Source organism: Pinus tabuliformis, chromosome 9 (assembly GCF_031772625.1).
Source record: "Pinus tabuliformis cultivar Carrire ecotype Pingquan chromosome 9, CPIR1, whole genome shotgun sequence".
Lineage (NCBI taxonomy): Eukaryota > Viridiplantae > Streptophyta > Pinopsida > Pinales > Pinaceae > Pinus > Pinus tabuliformis.
In genome coordinates, this window is record NC_142307.1 from 886,678,096 (window position 1) to 886,686,871 (window position 8,776).

The following is an 8,776-nucleotide window of genomic DNA, read 5'->3' on the forward strand; positions in this document are numbered from 1 at the left end:
TCCAAATTTTGGATAGTTGTATAAATCAAGGGAACAACCTCAGGTGGCTCAAAAGGCATGATTTTTATCGATGTCACTTCTGAATCAGATATCGAAGTGCGATGTTGAGAGATTTCCCAAGGTCCTTCCTCTAAAGACATGATCTCTCAAATAACTTCATCTGAAGGTAGGACTTCATCGAGGAGATCATTATAGGGAGTCGTTATGGGAGAGTAGGTGGTATTGTTGATTGTAACCAATGCAGTGGAAGAATCATATGCATATTGAATGGCTTGATAAGCCAATTCGATTGGTGAAAGAGGAATTTTTTCTCCATAAGAGTCAATGTCTAAAGGGGCTGGGAGGATCCATGGATCGGTTGGGTCATGAGGAATGGTGGAGATCATAGGGACTATCTATGGAACCTCGGGTGGCAGGAGAGGAAAGCAACCCAACAAGGAGGAACCCTTAAAAATACCAATACCAACACTAACGTAAGAGTCAGGTATGCCACCCACTAAGGGCATGGTGCCACTAGGTAATGGGGAGTAATCCAGGGTACAGAAGGAAAAATGGTCCACTGTGACTATTCTTACATCCAATGGAAAGAGGATGAGAAGGAAGACCAAAGAAATAATGGCGGTCATGGCTTAAATCCAACTATGGCCCAAAAGAATATTATAGTCTAGATGATGATCTACGACTTCAATGTCCATCATTACCGTTTTCCCACTCAGAGTGATGGGGTAGATGGAAAGGTATCCTTTTGGGATGAATGTATGGCCATCAAATGATTTAAGGGAATTCAACGGCGGAGTGAGGGTTGGAGAACCCAAGGTGAGCCAACATGAATTAGACATGACGCAGGTCGAAGCACCTTTGTCAATGACCGTTCTGTGGATAGATCTGCCTTTCAAAATAACCTGCACCTGAAATGCAAGTTGGTGGGAAAGGCGAGGCTTACATTTATCCATGTCGAAAATTTCTAGCATGGAATCCTAAGGGTCAACTCCATTAATGGCCAAAAGCAAATCTTTCTGTTGTGTTGGACATGTTTGCAATACTTTGAGTGAAGACATGGCTGACGATGCTTATGGAAAATCTTCTACAATATTGTAGTTTTGGGCAACAAGTGCAGAGGTATTATGTGTCATGCAGCAAAGTGCCCCTTTAGGGGGGAAAATCACAAGATTAGCAATAAGCCTTTCGATATGAACATCATTAAGCGGTGGTGGATTTGAACTCAAGCAGCATCTGAAGCATTAGTGACTAGAATTACATAAGCTTTGGCTTGTGTTTGAAGATCAATCATTTCAAAGGTGTAAATGATCGACAATCCTGTAGAAATTTCCCACTGTAGATCACCTGATAATACAATATACTAAAGCAAAATACTTGATCTACTTCTACAAACAATTATGCGTAAGCTTAATCGAATTGAGAAAGATCAATTGAACACATATAACTGATAAGGAGAAATCAATCACACAACACAAAAGAAATAACCCGGGGAAAGCCTCAGCCTAAAACTCCAATCTCTTTATTATCATACAAGTGGAAATATAGTATGGATTACAAAAAGAATCAGCTCACAAGCTATCCTACTCTCTCTGCAATCCCTCTGCTGCTCATAGACAGTCAAAGGCCTCTCTCAAACCTTCTCCTCTACCCTCCAAGCCTCCTATTTCTTTGCGCAATTTTCCTTGGGGTCCAGTGCAGCCACTTGTGTGAATTGGCCTCTTCACACACTCACTAACCTCTGATCTAACTGCACAATCCTGAAGGAGATAAATCCTTCTCCATGGATGAGCTTCCTTTATAGGAAAAATCCATCCAACTGATAGTACATTGTCCCTCCTCTGATCTCAACTAGGTCTCTGTTTGAACTGACATGCATGAGTTATTTATGAGAGAATATTCAGTTATCTCAAGTGCAGCAGTTATATGCAAGCATGCATTAACTAACTGAACTCACATTAATTTAAAAAATCTGTTTAAATCAATCTAAATGGACTTGACTCACTTAACTGAGCCAACTAATTACAACTCAAATTAGAACCCATCCTTATCTCTTTAACTGATGGATAAATTCCTCGATTAATGGAGAAACTGTTGCATGTCCTCACATAGACTTCATGTTTGATTTTTCACAACTAATTAACTCATGGTGAATTAATTAATTTATTTTCAAACAACTTTTAAGTTCAAATTCGAATTTTACTTCGTATTTTAGTCCAGGGACTTACTAAAATTGGAATCCATCCCGAACTGCTAAAAATAGCAATGTTATTTTTAGCACTTCCATTTTTCATTCCCTATTGCTCAATCTAGCACTAGTACCCAAACTACTATTTATAGCAGTGCTATTTTTAGCATTTCTTGTTCTCATTTTCAACACTCCCTCTTAACAAGGAACACATTCAACTTGAACCTGATCATGTACCTTTGGAATGTTCTGCATGCAACACTTCTACCAAGTGTGGTTGCTACAGCAACTCTAGAAACAAAAAAAACTCCCAACTGACCTCTCTATTGGGCTAGAAACATACTCTGATGTTGAAGCTCTACCTGCTGCTGACAAGTGCTACCTATCTGATCTTTGAGCTACTGCAACACTCCATGCATCTCACACCGTCGCACACCTCTATGTGCCATCTTGCACTAGTGCAACACTCCTATGCCTCTCGCATTGTTGCAACATGCTAGCTCTACACAGTCCTGGGACTCCTGCACTGTAGCTCTCTCTCCCACTCCATCTGCATCTGTCTCTACCCACTCACCTAGTCTTGCTTCTCCTCGTTGGAGCTCCTGTAGCAAAGTCAAATCAAAGAGGTTGGGTACCTCAAGGATCATGTAAAAATTTCTGTTTTCCCACCCTGGTTTTCAGTTTCTCCTTATTTCTCCCATGTAGTTAAATGCCCATTCCCATAACCATACATTTAACAGACTGAAAAAAATAAATATTGCTGAAAACACAAATTCTGGAAATTTTTCAGAATGCTGGAAATTGCAGAATTAAAAATCAGCAATTAAAAACAGCCATTAAAACACATTAAAACACTGATATTTTTGGTCAACTTGACCCTGGAAAAACCCCCTACAACTCTTGGGGAAAACCAGTTTGAGAGCTCTTCTTTATTTCTGAAAATTGTCTTTTTACAGTGAGAATTATTCAGCAAAAAATCAGAAAGCAAATTTACAACTTATTTCCTTTCCCGTGCCTCACAGCAATCTGGAAATTACAGCAAACAAGACAGCAATAAATGTTGTACGACCTCCGTTTTGTGTGCAGAAAAATCAGCAAACTGCTCCTCGATTTTTGTGCAAAAATCTGCCTTTCACTATGTGCTGAATCAGCTGTACAAATCTGCTCAACTGCTGCCTTGGAATGTGTGCCAAGCTGCTGTCTCCTTCTCCTTCTTGCTCAGAAATCTCTCTTGCTCTCTTGCTCTCCTTCTCCCAATCTGCTCATGAAAGAATGAATTACCTTTTCCTCCTTTTCCTCTTTTAATATAACTCCAAGTGACTTTTGGGTGATCCAAGTGACTTTTGGGTGATCTCTAAATCCAATGGCTGAAATAGATTTAGATCAATGGTTGAGATTAAATGCTCATTTAAATCTCACTTTCTATTTTTTAATTCACCCCACTTTAATAAAGACCCACTTAGTCATTTATTTCCAAAGTCACTTTTCCTTTCTAATTTTTCATTGACTTTATAAAAGTCACTTTAAAATTAGACTTAATAACTTTATCACTTAAAGTCACTTTTAAATTAGATTTAACTTTATAAAATTATAAAGTCACTTTAGGAGAAAAATTAAATTCTTTTGGACACTTTTCCCTAGGCCAAAGATCAAAGCCTAAGGGAACCACTTGTCCTCCGGTACCAAATTTCAACACTCCCTCTTACCGAGGAAGGTGTTCCTCACCACACCCATCTTGTCTCTGAAGTAGACATGCTTGCCCCGTGGTAAGGCTTTGGTAAGGATATCTGCAACCTGCTCATCAGTGGAAATATACTCAAGCTTCACAGCTCCCTTCTGAACATAGTCTCTGATGAAATGATATCTGATCCCGATATGCTTTGACCTGTCATGAAATACTGGATTCTCCGTGAGTTTAATGCAACTCTGATTATCACAGTAAATCACTGAAGGTCTCAACGGCTGACCAAATAAGCCAAACAACATCTTGCGAAGCCAGATGGCCTCACAACTAGCTAGACTGGCTGCCATATACTCTGCTTCCGCTGAACTCAGTGCTACTGACTGCTGCTTCCGGCTGAACCATGACACTACTGCTGAACCCAACCCAAAACAACACCCTGAAGTGCTCTTCCTATCAGAGGCACAACCTGCCCAATCAGAATCAGTGTATCCTGCCAATCTCACTCCATCTCCCTGCCTGTAGTCCAGACCATAATCCACTGTCCCCTGCAAGTACCGCAAAATGTGTTTTGCAGCCACCGAGTGAACCTTCCTAGGCTCACACATAAACTGACTCATCGTGTTGACTGCAAAACAGATATCTGGTCTAGTGTTGACCAAATACATCAAGGAACCAATCAGCTGCCTGTACAATGTGGGATCCACCAACTCGGAATCTGAAGCATGAAGCTTCTTCCAGTTGGTGATCATCGGTGTCGACATGGGTCTACAATCCTCCATGTGGAATCTGCTAAGGATGTCCACAATATACTTCCCCTGCCCCAGGAAGAAATGCCCCTCCTCCTGCCACACCTCCAAACCCAAAAAGTAATGCATCAAGCCGATGTCCTTCATCTCAAACTCCGCCGCAAGATCTCTCTTGCAGTGCTCTATGAGTCTCTCTGCACCTGTAATGATCAAGTCATCCACATACAGCACCAGAATGAGAGGCTCCTCACCAATCACAATAAAGTAAAGGTTCGGATCTGCCTCACTCTTTGTGAAACCCATCCCCTGCAAGTATGCATCTATCTTGGAGTACCAAGCTCTGGGAGCTTGCTTCAGGCCATAAAGGGCCTTCTTCAATCTGCACACATGGGACTCCTTCCCATGCACCTCAAAGCCCTGTGGCTGCTCAATGTACACCTCCTCCTGTATGAAGCCATTGAGAAATGCGGTCTTCACATCCATCTGGTGGATCTTCCAACCCATCTCTGCTGCTATCAATATAATGGAGCGGATCGAAGTATATCGAGCCACGGGAGCGAAGGTCTCCTCATAATCAACTCCCTCTACCTGGGAGAACCCTCTAGCCACAAACCTCGCTTTGAATTTCTCAATGCTGCCATCTGCAGCATGCTTTACCTTGTAAAGCCATCTGGAAGTAACCACGGATTTGCCCTCAGGCCTCGGCACCACCTCCCAAACATCATTCTTCATGATAGAAGAATACTCCTCCTGCATGGCCTCTCTCCAGACCTGCTGGCTAGCTGCCTCCTCATAGCTAGAAGGCTCAGAGTCAAGGATGCTGGTAACCATCGCCATATAGCTACAGAACCTCTCAGGTGGTCTATTCTCTCTGACCGGCCTCTTCGGCTCAGCAACAGATGTGGCATCTCTCAAGGTGTCCTGAAGCCACTTGGGCTTCCTCTTCCCTGAGCGCACTTCTTCCACCGGAGAATGAAACTCCTCCTCCTCATCATCATCAGTAGCCTGAACTCCTGACTGTCTGTCTGCTGTCCTCCTGCCTGCACCTGAACCTGTAGAAGCTGAGGTACCGTGTGAACTGTCCATCAGTGGACTCCCTAGTGAACTGCTCTGTGAACTGCTCTGCATGCTGCCCGGAGCACCACCCCTCTGGCTCGATGAGCCACTGCTCACTGACGGACCTGACATCCTCATAGATGTACCTCCGGATCCTCCTAATCCCTGCCCACTAGATCCCTGCGACTGACGCAACTGCTGCTGAGGGTCTGGCTGATCCAGATACTCTAACTCCCGTGACCTCCTAAAGGCCCTGTCCTCCTCGAACTTCACATCCCGTCTGACAACAACTCTCCTCTGTGCAGGAATGTAAATCCGAAAGGCCTTTGAGGTCTCACTGTAGCCCACAAAGATACCCTTCTCTGCGGTGGGCTCTAGTTTGGTCCTCTTCTCCTTGGGTATATAGGAGTATGTAATGGATCCAAAGATATGAAGATGACCAAGATCAGGCTTCTTCCCAGAGAAAGCCTCCTCCGGAGTCATGTGCCCCAAGGCACGAAGCGGACTCCTGTTCTGCAAGTAAACAGCTGTGTTGCAGGCCTCTGCCCACAAGAACAATGGCAACCCCTGATCATGTAACATAGCTTTGGCAGCCTCTATGATGGATTTGTTCTTCCTCTCCGCAACCCCGTTCTGCTGGGGGTTGTAAGGAACAGTGAACTCCCTCCTAATGCCTGCCTCCGCACAATAGTCAACAAACTCTCCAAGGGTGTACTCTCCTCCATTGTCCGACCTCAAGGACTTGATCTTTCGGCCTGTCTGTGTCTCCACAAGAGCTCTGAACTCCTGAAACCGCTTGAAGACCTCACTCTTGGTCTTCAAGAAATAAATCCAGGTCCTCCTGGAGTGATCATCAATGAATAAAACATAGTACTCATACCCACTCAAGGAAACATGAGACATCCGACCGCTCACATCGGAATGAATCAAATCAAGTATCCCCGTCGCTCTGCTGTCACTGCTGGGAAAAGGGGATTTGGCAAATTTGCCCATCGCACAACCTCTGCAAGTATCAAAGTGATCAGTACTGAAATCTGGCACACCTGTAGTGATCTCCCGCAATGTCCTCAAGGCTCCATGATACATATGTCCCATCCTGCGGTGCCAAATCTCACACAGCTCAGAACTGCTAGCTCTGCTGTCGGTACTACTGCTCAATGCCAAAAGGGGCTGAAATGAAAACTTGTACACCTTTGCATGGCGTACACCTATCACTCTAGCTGAATCAGCTGGAGTGTCCCTGGGATACATCAACACCTGTCCTCCCCTGGACAGTACGTCATATCCTCTGTCCTCCAAAGCTGAGACGGATATGAGGTTCTTCCTCATCCCTAGCACATAAAGAACCTCTGACACCTTCAAGGGAGGTTTGGACTCCCGCTGAAATGTCACTGTCCCCACCCCGACTGCTCTAACAACTCTGTCATCACCGAGTACTACCTCAATATCAGTGCCACTCTCTGAAAGCTCTGAGAAGTACTCACGGACTCCTGTCATGTGACGTGAAGCCCCACTGTCCACATACCAAATACCTGTAGATGCTCCGCTAATCGAGGGAAAAGCATGCTCCCTCTGAACCTGTGTGGCAAGTGATCCTGCACTAGAGGACTCACATGTAGTGAACGCAAACTCCCGATCAAAACGACCTGCAAAGTCCTCAATCTCAGCTGAAGCTGCCACGTCCTGGTTCTTTCCCTTCTTCTTCTTCTTCTCCGGACACACAACTGCATAGTGTCCCATCTTCTGACAATTCCAACACTTCACTTTGGAATAGTCCTTCTGTGAGTTACCCTGTTTACCTTTACCTTTGCCTTTGCCCCCACCACTGCTTGTGGAAGCCTGCTTCTTCCCTTTGCCTTTCTTGCCTCCTGCCACCAGTGCTACATCCTCATCCTGCTCAACTGGCTTGGCTGCCCCAAGCTGTCCTTTCCTGATCTCTGTCTGAATGCAATCATCCCAAAACCTCTCCCATGTGGGAAGGGTCTCACGTGCACAAACCCCATCAGCAAAGTTCAACCATGAACGGGGGACGCCATTCACTGCAATACGCACCAACTCAGTGGATGGAATGGCCTCTCCAATCGCTGCCAACTCATCTCTCACATTGGTAATCTTTGTGAGATATCCAGCTGCACTATCATTACCCATCTTAATGTTCTTCAGCTTCTCCTTCAGGACCATCTTCCGATTCTCATTGGTACTCTGGTAGAGATTGGACAATGTTGTCCACATCTCATGGGCATTGCTCTTTCCTCTCACATGAGGAATGCAATGGTCTTTGATTCCGTCTAGAATCAGCCTCTTACCCTTATTGTTCTTCTTTTTATACTCAGCCAACTGAGTAACATCAGTGGGCACAACAACAGGGTTCTGTGCGGTATGCACCATGATATCCTAGACTTCTGCCTCCTCAAAGATACTCTGCATTCTCTCCTTCCAAACGCTGTAATTTATATGCCCATCCAGCCTATCCTCCACCCTCAATCCCAATGACATCCTGCTGTCCTAAAACTAAAAAATAGCACTGTTGTAGTAAAGATAAAACTGCTGTTTATGAAAAAATCAGCTTGCTGGAATTTTCTGAGTGAAAAATCAACAACTGTAATTTTTCCTTTTGCTGTCCCAAACTGCCCCTCAGCACTCAAGCTCTGATACCATGTAAAAATTTCTGTTTTCCCACCCCGGTTTTCAGTTTCTCCTTATTTCTCCCATGTAGTTAAATGCCCATTCCCATAACCATACATTTAACAGACTGAAAAAAATAAATATTGCTGAAAACACAAATTCTGGAAATTTTTCAGAATGCTGGAAATTGCAGAATTAAAAATCAGCAATTAAAAACAGCCATTAAAACACATTAAAACACTGATATTTTTGGTCAACTTGACCCTGGAAAAACCCCCTACAACTCTTGGGGAAAACCAGTTTGAAAGCTCTTCTTTATTTCTGAAAATTGTCTTTTTACAGTGAGAATTATTCAGCAAAAAATCAGCAAGCAAATTTACAACTTATCTCCTTTCACGTGCCTCACAGCAATCTGGAAATTACAGCAAACAGGACAGCAATAAATGCTATATGACCTCCGTTTTGTGTGCAGAAAAATCA